At 35.6% G+C, this 14,635-nt stretch overlaps 1 pseudogene; it reads right to left on the bottom strand.

Annotated features, from left to right (window-relative positions):
• Positions 1-885: 885 nt before the first annotated feature.
• Positions 886-14,635, bottom strand: part of LOC122356264 — a 15,478-nt pseudogene continuing 1,728 nt past the window's right edge.

The following is a 14,635-nucleotide window of genomic DNA, read 5'->3' as shown; positions in this document are numbered from 1 at the left end:
CGCCGCCGCACCAAAACAAATACTATACTGTCATTATGCGAGCGCTACACTAAAAACAGGAAACGTCCTGTTTCTGATAACAACAATAAACGGAGATATTGTGAGACTCACCTTTTGAGCTTGGATCCCGGCGGCTGATATTTAAGACATGCTGTAATAAGAAAATAAAACGCTATATGTGCATCACTGCGCGCTTTCAGGTGCGCGTCCTGCAGATGGAGTGGTGACGTCATGCGCGCTACCGCACGAGCGCACTGCGAACTGAGAGTGACATTTAGCGCAAAAAGGCACTCTGAACGCGCCGATGTGATCGTTCTGAAAGAGTTTATGATATTATTATCACACTTTAGGTTTCGTAGTGTTTTTTAAAGACTATTTGTGTTTCTTTGTATCAGTATCCACCCGTGAGGCGCGTGAGGACGTTATCACGTGGGGCCTGTTACTTTTCTAAGCGCTTGTTCGAAAAGACTAATCACAGTAGTTTGCGATTTTGTATGATTAGAGACGCTCGGGTGGAAAACAAATATTGTTTTGCACTAAGAAATTGAAGCCTGTTATTAAATAAGCTTTAATGTAAAATATATAAATAAATGCAGTGCAGTAAATACTTACATGATGCACAGACGATACGATAAAAATGCATTTGTTTCGAAATATTGTAGTACGCTATAGCTCATTGAAATGATTTAGAACCTTAATGACCTTTAGAAATGTAGAATGTTCGATAAACATTAAGATAAAAGCCGCTTACATTTATTTTCATTAGAAGTAATTGTCTCCAATAGTGTGTGGCATGTATTCATTAATGAAATTACATTCACTTTCATAGCAGTTTCATTAAATCATCAAAAAATGACAGAACCGTTGACACACGATCTTAGCAAAGCAAAATCAATTACAGGAGCTCATTAATTTTTGCTCTGTCTGTCAGATATTATGACACGTATTCACCAACACCTGCCACAGAGATCAACTTCTGATGAAGTCCGTAAGTGTGCGTGGAGACAAACCTGTAGTAAGGATGTCTTTAAAGAGTTTCCAGAAATAAAAAAATAAATAAAGCATTACTATATAAAGAAATTTGTTCATCCCATTATTCTCCCTAAAACAATTTTGTGACATGCTTGTCTTAATAAATGCAGCTGCGATATGGATTTTGTATGCATGTTCACTGACGCTTGTTTTTTATGTCAGTTGCATGGAAAATGTCCCTCGTGTAACACTCATGCCAACCACAATCAAATTATTACAATTACTACAGATTATTACTATGAATCAGAGCATGTTACGTCGATGGGCAAATCATGACACGATTAGTGAACTTTTCGTATTCCTGTTCAAAATGGGAAACTGCCCAATTATCTTAGAATAAACGCATGTACTCGTTCCTCTACTATGAGAAATAAGTGATCATCCAAAAGGTAAGTAAGGAGACTCGCTGTGGTAATTGTAATCTGGGCAGACTTTCTGCACCAGTTTGTAGTCCAAGCTGTAGAAGTATATGTAGACGCAGATGACTTTGAACGGTTTTGAGCAGAGCCAAGAAACATGGCTGTGAGTCTGATCCTGGTCGCAGCTATGAGACGGGTCGTACCAGCAGCGCGTGCTTTTGGTACCTCTCTCCACCCTCTCATACTCCACCCTGCAGTTAAACATCCTCGACTCCACCGAGTGCAGAACGGTTTGAGCAGCTGCATCAAATTCCACCAATTTGCTTGGAGGAACCAGCCTCACGCGAGGCGTTTCCACCTCCGGTGGTGTTATATCGGAAATACGCGCTGAAGCGTTCCATTGCCGTGATCCACAATCTTCCCAGCGATGAGCAGATTGAGGCTCGTGGACTTCACTTTGCACTGAAAATCTCCCCAGCCGAACATCTTCTTAGCTTTTCCTCTTTTCACGAGAGCCTTTTTTCCTGGATTGTTGAGCGGATGGGTTTGTGTCTGTCAGGTTTGGAGCCCAATCCCATTGCTCCTGCTCTGGGGACACGGCTGGAGTTTGTCGAAAAAAGGAGGGCTTGAGTCGGCATCACGGACATCGGGACCTGACATGGGCAATGGTTCTGAATCAGCACATGGATACTTCATTGTCCTCTTAGGCCTGTCCGTTTGCAGAGACCTTATGGTCAGATGACTATTTCCATCGGCGTATATGACCTGAGGCAACAAAATGAGACAACAATGTAGTTCTACACACAAAAGAAGGACAATAAAAACACTATATCAGAAGGACAAGATCTCATGACTTCACTCGAGAAATGATTTGACAGCAAATCTGTCATACAGGAGAGCTTTTTATAAGTCAGCTCTTGGATCAATAATCCAAATATGACAGTTTTTATAGTATGGTCACTTAATTAAAGAGCGGTTCATGTCCAGCGTCAGGGTCAGTGCAAGGTCAGTCCTGAAACAAATATGGAGATTCAAAGGGTGTCGGAGAGGTGCCTGTAATTGAATCTCAGCCATCAATATCAGATCAAAATGACCTTCAGGAGAGTCAAAGGAAAGATAAAAGCGAAAAGTGTCCATAGACAGAGTATATCTATATGAATAGACAGACAGATAGATAGATAAATAGAACAGAATAGATAGATAGATAGATAGATAGATAGATAGATAGATAGATAGATAGATAGATAGATAGATAGATAGACATTAGATAGATAGATAGATAGATAGATAGATAGATAGACATTAGATAGATAGAACAGAAGAGCGACAGAATGACAGATAGATAAATAGATAGATAGATAGACAGACATTAGATAGATAGATAGATAGATAGAACAGAAGAGCGACAGAATGACAAATAGATAGATAGATAGATAGATAGAACAGAAGAGCGACAGAATGATAGATAGATAGATAGATAGATAGATAGATAGATAGATAGATAGATAGATAGATAGATAGATAGATAGAACAGAAGAAGAGCGACAGAATGACAGACAGATAGATATAACGACTGATAGAATGATAGGCAGATAGACAGATAGATAGATCATGACAATCATGTTCGGTATGGAGTTGACAGCATAGAAATAACAAACATCATCTATTTGCTGCCCCCTGCAGTGATGAGTTAATGAGATAATTTAGGAAGATATAACAAAAACCTTTCATCTCATTCGCCTCATTTACATTTCAGAATTACTTTTTTATGACACACAATACAGTCAGACATGCTGCTTTAGTGCCAGAATGCTGTGTAACATAATTAACTTCATTTGAAGACTGACAGTTTTCCCAAACAGCTCCGGGCAGGATTACGGCTTTCCGATGGCAGATTTACAGGAAGCTGGTTTAATGGATTAGGTCTCCAGCAGTTCCACACTGCCATCGCACTCCAGCTATAAATAAGATCAAGGTGCTCCCAGCTCACAGTTCATTTCCCAAAATGGAAATTTATGGAGTTGTAACATTCATAAACATGATTCAAAGCAGCCAGACGAGGTAATGCGTCTGAACAATAGCACCTTCATTTTGGCTTAAAGTATAATAACAGTAAGTATGATGGAATGCCAAGTAAACAAAATTTGTGCAGCGATCAATAGAAGGATTTTTTTAGAATAATGAACAAATGGCTTTTTTTTAAAGTAATATCAAAACAGAACTTTCAGTGTGGCTTACAGGTAAGCGTAAAATAAATAACAATAGTGTTTAAATATTTGTAATATATCATATATATTGTATTATTTTTAAATACATCATATTTCAATATAATATCTTATAATTAAATACGTCAAAAATCTAATTAGAATTTTAGTTTTACTACAAATATACAATTTGATGTGTGTGTATATATATATATATATATATATATATAAAATTTGTGTGTTTATATACTATTTTATGAATATATATATATATATATATATATATATATATATATATATATATATATATGTGTGTGTGTGTTATACATGATTGTCATGATCTATCTATCCGTCTATCATTCTATCAGTCGTTATATCTATCTATATCTGCAATTCTGTCGCTCTTCTGTTCTATCTATCTATCTATCTATCTATCTATCTATCTATCTATCTATCTATCTATCTGTCGTTATACACACATACACACACACACACACACACACACACACACATACATATAAAATAGCATATAAACACACACACACAATTTTTAATTACATGCCTTTTATAGATGATTATGCTCTCAGCAGGATATTGTATGAGATGGAAAGACCCGTACATTTTCAGTCTGTACAGTGCAGTCAGTCAGTCAGTCAAAAGAGGAATGAAATTCACCTGCAAGGATGAAATCATGACATACTGTAACTCATCTGAAACATTCCCAGAGGGAGACACTATCTCTGAAACCAGCGCTCTCCTAAACTTGAAAAAGAATCCCTGATTGGGCTGAGAATATTAGTGAATAAATCAGCAAGTTGTGATTTAACTCCATAGATCAAGGTTAAAAACATAAACAGCACCATAATCAGATGAAGGCAAAGTTACTGCAACACTGGAGCAATTCCATTGAACATGTCCAGGTGGAGAAAAAAAAAGGAAATCCCCAAAAATCGAAACTTATGATATCAACCTAATAGCTCTTTTCACAGAATTCGTATATTGGATCTTTTATCTCCAGGGTCAGACACTTACAGTCACACTTATATATTTATATAAAAAAAGCAATAATCCTTTTGAGGTTCAAGCACCACGTTGCCTCTTATTTCAATTAGAGACAAATCGATCTTGAGTCTGAGGTGTGAGCTGGACCTTATACAGAGAGAGGAGGAGACAGACGTCAAAAACTAAATACTACTTCTGGTTCTTCAGCTCACAATGCTGAATGCTGCATTAATAACTGTATATGGTGAGACGTCCTGCTCCCATTAATCCTGGAGAAGCATTATCAATGATATACCATATGATACATCGTATGAATGAAGTATGATACACGGGACTGCAATTGTTCACGCTTTCTTATTCACAAAATGTTGTTTCATCTGAAAACATGATGGATAAAATTGCTGATGTTTCTGAGCAGTATTGATCGCTCCAGGGCAGCTTCCAAATGGCAAGTTGAACGCCGATGACCGATACCTCATGTTCCTTTATATGATATTCTTAACCAACCATTAAATTACTAAAGTACTGCTGACAGAAACTAAACTATAGACCTATATGTACCTGCATCTACTCGTGTCTTGGGATCTAATCGAGATCCACCATTAATGTAAAGTGTTCTCAATCTTATGGGATTTTGGGCACATCAATTAGACAGAAGCACAATAAACAACTAATTAGACAGTAGCTGTAGACAAAAAAGATGAGACATTTTTTTACTATTTACTTTCTTTGTACTTCAAAATATCACAATTAATTCAATGAGAAACTTGCTGCCTCTTTGTAACTGTATATACCATTTAGTAGCATTTTACAAGTGAAAACTGTTTCTAAACCATATTTTCTTCAGCTTGAGAACCATCTTAATCCATCTTAAACTTTTTTTAAGCCCCATCATCACATGGTTTGTGGTAAAGAACGTCAAGAATCCTGTTGGATTTATATATATATATATATATATATATGTATATATATATATATATATATATATATATATATATATATATATAAAAATCAATGCTAACGAATCCTCAAGGGAATTTTGCAAAGATTCCATGACATAAAACAAAATCAATAATATCAATCTTATTCAAAAAACCAAAACAAATCAATTCTTCTAACTGTAGAGCAAAATACAATATATACAAAAATATATAGTCACATGCTTTAGAGTATAATTTAGAGCAAAGAAGTAAATATCTGTTTTACAGATAAATTATTTAACACTCACAACCCCGATGTGACTGCATTTAATAACAAGACACTGCAATAGCATTAAAAAAACACACTGTAATTCCATATTCAATATTAATAAAAAAATACCAAGCGTTTACAAATACTCCGTATCCTTCATAAAGCTTTAAAAAAACTGTGTTTCAGCACATCTTATTTGATTCTTCCAATATTTGTAACTGATCCCTTTAGGATCGGTTCTACATTCAACAGAAATCAAGAACATTCCTTAAGCATCTGAGTGGACTGCGTGTCGCTGTCTGTGGTGCTGAACATCAGACAGACGAACACATCAAAGAGCAAGTTCAACACCCACAGCAAAGATAAGCGTAAAATTGATGAAAAAATGTAAATGCACGCATCGTTAATGGAAGGAGCATCACGAGGAGACGCATCAAGCTGCTCGCCAATCATCGTCATTTAGAAGGTTTTTCGGCTCTTGAACTTTCCCCATAGCCGTTCTGATCTCTGCGATATTCTCAGTGGGATTCGGTGAAGTTCAGGGAAGCTGATCTTCCTGATGCGAAGCTCTGCTCTGCGCCGTGAACACATGGTCACTCAGCTCCGTCTGACACTGACAGGCGCTTCGCTGCTACGAGGAGGGCACGCCTATAAGCGTCCACACAACCAATCCTCGACTACGCATTAATAGAATCACGGAGAGGATAAACATCATTCCTGTTCACGAAATACAGAGATAGGCAAGAAATAGCGTTCATACATGTTTAATACACCAGTGTTTATTACCTGTATGGTCATCAGAAAACATAAGCTGTACAAAAAAAGACCTTTACAACATGACCATAATCAACAGAGATCAAGCGAGACCACTTTGCAATGTACTAAACATTTCTGTGCAATAGAAAAGAAATGAATATGGTTTAATACTCATTGTTATTTACAAATAAAACTAAAGGTAAACATTCATTTCACCAGCTGCTAGCAGGACGGCCGGGTGAAGCGACTCTAGCAGTAACAGCGTAAATGAATCGGGGAAGCGAGGAGAGTTGACCGATAAAAAGCATCTTCTATATAACTACTATTTGAATGGAAGATTTCAGGATTCATAAACTAATGTATCTTAGGAATATCATATTCACGCTGTGTTTCTTTTTTTTTAATACAACAGGTCATTAATTCAAATTAAATCAAATTTCATGAATGCATACACACTATCATTTATTTTTCAATGCATTTTGTATTTTTAGAGGAGGAAGGGTAATGCATAATTATTTTAAATAATATGCATGGATATATAAATTGAACACTGCTTAATCTGCTGAGTGATAAAAAACGATTTACTATTTGATGGCTTTGCAAGTTTTTTGTGTGTAAAACAGCTCATACTTATAATGTCATAATATTATACAATTTATATATATATATATATATATATATATATATATATATATATATGTATGTATGTGTGTGTATATATATATATATATATATATATATATATATATATATATATATATATATATATATATCCAACAAAATTGCTACACATGTACAATGAGCCCAAAAAGTATTTCCACACTGGATGTCTTTTGCATTAGATATTATCAAAAATAAATATGTTTTGCATTTTTATTACTTTTCTATTATAGTACCACTATTAATTCATTAAAGTTTAAAAAAAATACTCTTGCAAGTTTTAAATAACACCGATGTGAGCCATTTAATGATATTGATATATTGAATAATAACTGCTCAAAGGCATTCAGAATTGGACTCACATTGGTCAAGTTATATATATTTTTGATGCAGTATAAAATGGCAATTCATAAGAGTCATATGTTTGGAAATTAAACTACACTGGATGTATTGTAAGTTTTGATTCAGTGTAAGTACATAAAGGTTATTTGTTTAAAAATTAGAATACTAGATGTGTCATATGAATCAGTTCTTTTTAATAAATCAAAAAACATGATAGATTCACTGTAGTCAATTCCCAGACAAATCAATCTTATGAACCAGTTCTTTTTAGCGAATAAAAAACACAAGATTCATTTATTTGGGAACTGGACTACATTTTTGCTTTACTAAAAGAACCAGTTCAAGCGTAGTGGCCGCTCCGGCATCGACCACAATAGTTGCATTAATTTTTTTGATTCATTATAAAATACTAGTTCATCACGAGATATTCACTTTGGAATTGGACTACACTGGGCGCAATTTTTTGATTCACTAAAAGAACCGGTTCATAGGGTAAATGCGTTGCAATCAATGCGCTTTTGATTCGCTAAAGGAAACTGCATCACAAGAGTCATTCATTTGAGAATCATTTGGGATTCTGATTCACTAAAATAAAAGTCAGTGTAAGTGCAAAACACCATCAGAATAGTCACGGTATTTTCTGCGGGCGCTGGTAGAAAATGTGCATGCAAAAAAAACATAAGCGGAAGGGAATATTAGTCGTTTTCAGTAAACAATAAAAACAGTTCCCCATCTAATGCAATTACATTCAGACATATTAGGGGTTTATCTTTGTGTCCAAATACTTTGTAGAGGCCACTGTATTTTGCATATCCACTGTCCTGTGAGAATTGGCAACAATTAGTAACAAAACATCAGTATTTTAATCAATAATAAGGCAGAAACTATCGGTCTTTCCATGAGACCCATTGTCTTGACACGTACATCATTCATGTAATTAGATACCAGACATTGAAAATGCATTGTAAACCCCCAATCAAAAGTCATACTACTGTCACAACCACTTTTCTTCGACAACTGTATATCGACCAATTATTATAAAAATGTCTAAATGGAAAACTATAACAAAAAATACAGATTTAAAGTCCGCTGAGCAGAAAAAGAACAAATCTTAGAAACTATACAATGCACAAATGAGTGAAAAAAAAGGGCCGCGAGGTCTTTAAAGAGTCCCACTCTGAGATTTATTTTTACTTTTCTAGGTTCCCGTCTCACCAGTAGCGCTCCAGATTCATATTCGCTCGCCTTGAAAAAATCGCTGCTTCGAGACATCAATGGTTCAATGGTGAGCGCTTTCCTTGCTGCACTAATATAGTGCAAAATAGCGCCTGGAATCAGAGTGGGACTTCCAGGAGAACATGATTTGTCTTGTTTTCACCTTCCATAGAAAGGCTGCATCTTCTGTGAGCAAATGTAAATCCGTGATATCTGAAGATCCCAAGTTTCCTCATGTCTTCTCTACTGCGTGTGTTGCATGTTTTGGCATTGTCTGTTCATTAACTCCTTCCAAGTAATGAATCCTCTCGGCTGGGAAGCACAAGTCGGAAGAAAGTTGTTCCGATAAGGTCCTGACCCGTCATTATAGTAGACAGCTGGTTGCATAATTGACAAATACTTGTGGGAACTGAATATAAACAAAGAGCATGATCTCACAGCGTGTGAAGATGTGTGTAAAGGCTCTTCCAGAACAAGAGCGTAAAGTGAAAATAAGAGTATGAAGGTTTTTGTTTGCGGCTCTTGGATGTTTCTTCTTCCTCTAAGTTGCATTCGAGCATTTAGGGTCAGTATTTGAGATGGCTAGGCTTTTTTTTTTTTTTTTTGGGGGGAGGAGTATTTGGTTGAATCTCGAGAACATTTCCAGGAAATACTTCACCCCGAATAGAATAAATCAAATTTTTATGAACCAAAATTTTGATATTATAACTTGACATTTAAATGACAATTTTACATATTGTAAACAGTAAATAAGTATTAATAGAGACGTCATATTGTCTTTAATTTATTATGATAAAAAAAAAAAAAAAAATCGCTGTTGACAATACTGAGAATTACAAAAACAAAAAGTAAATTGTTCAGATGTAATACAGCGTTAAAAATAATTCAGAAAATTAATTTTCATAAATAATTTATAAAATAATTTGAAACATTTTATAAATGTAAAAAGGTGCTAAAATAAGCCAAAAAAATTATTTTGAGCATATTTGGGGTGTATGATTTAACCTGGATATGTTTTCATAAGATTCGACCATTTTGCTGCTGATGATGATATTTTCCACGAGAAGGGCTACATGTCACATCTCCATTAAATGCCTTAGGGTCAGGGGTTTTCAATCGATTATTATTTTGTCTTCGCTGTAGAGGTTTCTTTGGCTTTTTGCTGCAGGACAAAAAAAAATGATGCAGCTGTCACTCTCAAAACTAATTTTACGTTACACAATTTTATGTAACATAAAACAGTGTTGCATACGCACATGCATGTTATGGCATATGATACAAATATGAAATCATGAAATATGTGTAAAAAAAACCAAAAAAAACAAGGTGATGAAAAATCATGATGATCAGTAACAGACCTGTGATGAAATGTAACAGGTGCCCTGATAGGTACATTAAAGACTGCGCTGGCCTAATTAGTTTTTAGCATTGTTGCAGAATAGAATCATAAGAAAAGTTGCTGCTCCAAAACCTAGTGAGCTGCCCCCGCAGGCCACATTATCAGGCATAATAAATGGGAAACATGATAATGCTGCCTACCTGGAACACATCATTCGAGCTAATTTCAAATGAAAATCACTTGTATCCATCACAGAAATCGCAATCCCAAAAAACATCATGACATATCAGTGAAACAAAAAGAGGGAGAGAAATACTGATTATGAATGATACTGATTATGAAAACTAGACACTTTGTATACTTTCACTGAAATACTATACTATGCTGTATTACTTTTTATGCTGTTATTTAGTATTTAATTTCTTTTTTGAATTTTCAATTGTGGTTTGTATCTGTGTTTTAAATATGTTTATCCAGGTTCAACTTCATTTAGTTTTTAATTATTTTAATATTTCAACTTTGAAACCTAATTAAACTAAATGAAAATGAAAAATGATGCAACAAGCAGAAATAAGAGCGTTGATTTATTTTTATATTTTATATTTTGGTTTATTTGAGTAGTGTTCATTTTCTCCGATTTTAAAACTATGCCTCTCAAGCGTGTCAAATATCATATTTTTATTTATAATTACATTTAGTTTTGGTCACGTTATGAAAACTGGTAAAACTGAAAGCTTCTATTAAAAGCTTCTGTTAAAGTATATATATATATATATATATATATATATATATATATATATATATATATATATATATATATACACACCACGACACTATTGCTAACTATTTTATAGTTTGGATTTTTAATGTAGAAGCTCTGATAAAGGTATTTAAAACATCTGGCAACCACGATAATGAAAATTTGTGACATTAAGATTTTATTTTTAATTTTTATTTGCATGCTGATATAGTCCCTTCTTAATAATGTCCAATTTGTTTTGTCTTCACAATTGGAACAGAAATGGTTTTAGTTTTAGGCATGTAGGCAGTAGGGACCAATGCGAGCTCGCTGGGATTTGCAACAGAGCTATTTTTTCAATCCTTTTCTAAACCAATAAACCATAAATAAGCAGCCTGCCGGGCAGCTCGATGCATTTAGCATCAGAGCGTAAGGCACAAACTGAGGTGGAGGGGCGAGGCAGAGGACATCAGGAGCCTGTTTCTGCAGCCTTTAACTGGCCCTTGACTCTTGAGCTTGGCTGCTGGCACTCAGGGCAGGTGTAGGTCAGCTCATGAGGCGTCTTGGCCCATCCACACCACCGTACTGTTGGCAGAATCTGAGCGTCCCGGCGGCGCGGATACTTTACAGTAACTGCTGCTCGTCGCGGATGAGGATGGGATGCGAGTTAAAGGAAAACAAAACCAAGCGAGCGCATGGAGTGAATGAGAAAAATAAAAGGAGTGGCGGTGAAGAGAGCGAGAAAGGGTTATGCGTTCTTACCATGCGAGGTAAATCATTGACGATAAATACCAGGAGGACAAAAACTCCCCGCCGCCGCGCCGTACACACGTCTTCAGCTTTCCGTCTATAGAGATCAAAGATATTCAGCGTAAGCCATCAAGCTGAAGCAAAATGCAAAACTATATGAAGCTGGTTTGTGAGTTAATGCCACGCCATTTTCTCAGGCTGTTTATAAAGTAGGGAGTTCAAACTTAAAACAACCACAAGAGACTTTAAATAAAAACTCTAAGAAGCTTGTAATGGCGTTTGCGACTTTATCTCACAATTCATAACTTTTAATATACTTAAAAAATTTGTATATCTTTTTTGCTTAGAATTATAGATTTGATTGGGTAGCAAGTTTATATCTTCTAAACTATATCTTGGAATTCAAACTTTTTCTCTGAACTTTGCGTTTTGAAATTCTGGATTTTAAATTTAGAATTCTCAGTTTAAATCTACTTAATTCTGACTCTTTTTTTAAATTATGAATCTAAACTAACATGATTCTAAACTAGTAATTGTGAGTTAAAATTTCACACATGTATTTTTTTAACAACTCCCCCTCATTAACATTTAAGTTAACATTAGTTAATATATTATATATTATATATTAATTAACATGAACATAAAATTAAGCGCTTAGTTAATAAAAATAGATTTGTTTATTGTTTGCTCATGTTAGTTCAACCCCATTAACTAATGTTAACAAACATAATTTTAATAACGCATTAGTAAATGCTTAAATTAACATTAACTAAGATTAATTAATTCTGTAGAAATATCGATTTTATTCTTAGTTCCGCGTTAACAAATGTAGCTAACTAATGTTAACTAATAAACCCTATTGTAAAAGTCTGCCCGAAGTTATTAATAATAATTTTGAGTTTACATTCTAGTTTAGATTTTTGCAGTCCTGACATTTATTTCTTTAAATTGCAAGTTCCTTAAAATCGCTATTTCAATTTAAACTAACAACTGAGTATTGCTTTTTCCGCCAAATAATATTTACAGCAACAATATTTCACCATTTTTATATCTTGACATTTTGCAATTCTACTCATCGTATTTTATTTTGTGGTAGAAAGAAAAATTGCAATATGTAATTACAGGACCAAAATTTTTTTAAAAAATCTGCTTTAATGCTTTTAAATGTGTTTGCTGAGTAATATAAATTCCTCTGACCTTTGAGTACAATTAAATAAAATATGCATGAGAAACTGGACTAAAGAACCTGAAATGAAACATGTACCTGGTCCAAAGGGTTGCAGGTACCAGGTGCGAATCGGTCCGGCTGGCCAGGCTGTATTGTGGTGGGCAGGGTGGGGTTGATGGCCCTGCTGGTCTTCACATCAGATTTCTTGTCCCCTGCGGTGGGGATTTCGAGCACAGGGATGAGGAGCACACTGCTCCAGCATCCCCTCGGCCGTGAAACACCTCGAGTGTAGCCCTCCTCGCACACACACGCCTTCCTGCAGGGGCAGCAGAGACGCAGAAATACAATCGTGCTTTCGGCTTCCTCTCAGAAGCTTGTGACCCAATTCAGTCCTAAAACCGAGACGTTTCTGCACTCTCAGTTCCAAAGGTCAATGTTTTTTGGTCAAACGCACCTGAAGCGAGGTCCGTGGTTAACACATGCTCATTTTATTCCATGGCGGAGTGTCGTGCCATACATTTTAAGCTTTTAATGTGTCTTTGTTGACTGCAGAAGAGCCATTAAATGCCATCCATACCAAAGAGTAAACTCATATTCTCATTATTACTTTTACACAGCCTTGCTGCGTTCAGAAACAACGCTCTTTGCAAACTTTCCGATCACGGCCGTTTAGGTAAACACGAAAAGTCGTTGAATCTTAGCAGTGGTGACCATTAAGTTGTCTTACGTGGCTGTGTGTTTATAGCTAACTTTAGCTTTTCTTTTCTGCTGATTGAATTTAGACTTAGCGGTTCATAAATGTTTAAAAGCTCATTTGTGAGGATCAACTTAATAAGCAGAAGCGCGTAAGATTCAGAAGATTCAGATTCATTTTCTCGATAAAGCGTGAGCAGGCGGAAAGTAACGCTGGGTTTTGTCGAAGAACCAGTGTGATATTAACTTCTGAAAGCAGCTACAAAAATAAATCATCCCGCAGCACTCCATGGACCAAGAAAATAATTATCCTAGTAGAAAAGCAAACATTCACACACTTTTGTTGCTAATGCTCGAGAGATCCTCATTAGAAATTATCCCAAGAAGCATACTCCAGTCTACCAGAAGTACCTGTATTATTAGCACAGTCATTATTTTGCATGCACTAATTCTTTTCTCATTCAAGCTACGTTGGTAGAAGTGCTACAGAGAATACAGATCAATTGCAGTTCAAAAATACAAACAAAAAGTACAGCTCATGGCCATGATTTTTCTATTGCATTCATTATGATAATTGCAGCTGGAGCAACTGTCTCTGATTTACAGACTCTGCCAGTAATCCCACAATCCTCTTGTAATGTCTTACCTCTAGAGCAAAATGACCAACTTAGTTTGTCACAAGGCGGATCCATGCCCAACTAGTCCAGTCCCTATCAATGATAGCGCTGGAGGCATCCACCTGGAAGAAACAGCTTAGAGGCAGAGATCATTTTCAAGCTTTTGGCGACAACTCAGCTTAGCTTGGCGAAGCTCGTCAGTCCGATTCGGAAGTATGCGCGTAATAACACGGCATCTTTATATATACATTTTCACAGCATTACACTGCATGCTGGTATCATGATCATGTTCTGCCAGTGACCGCCACGATAGCGCAACATACTCCGTCTAGAACCAGTTTTTTATTATTATTATCATGCATGCAGCTTTCACTTGGGCTCATTTATTCAGAGCTACTGTACAGAGAAATTCATTTTGTCACACCACAGGACCATTAAACATGACCTCTTGAAGGCAAAAAAGGCTTTTAGAAGTGAAAAATGTGCAAAGAAATACTACAGCACCTAAAGGCAAACTCATTTGCATTTTAACCCCGCAAATCTCAAGGTGAATTAATACAATTCAGCA

Source organism: Puntigrus tetrazona, chromosome 13 (assembly GCF_018831695.1).
Source record: "Puntigrus tetrazona isolate hp1 chromosome 13, ASM1883169v1, whole genome shotgun sequence".
Taxonomy (NCBI): Eukaryota; Metazoa; Chordata; class Actinopteri; order Cypriniformes; family Cyprinidae; genus Puntigrus; species Puntigrus tetrazona.
This window is presented reverse-complemented; position numbering and strand designations above follow the sequence as displayed.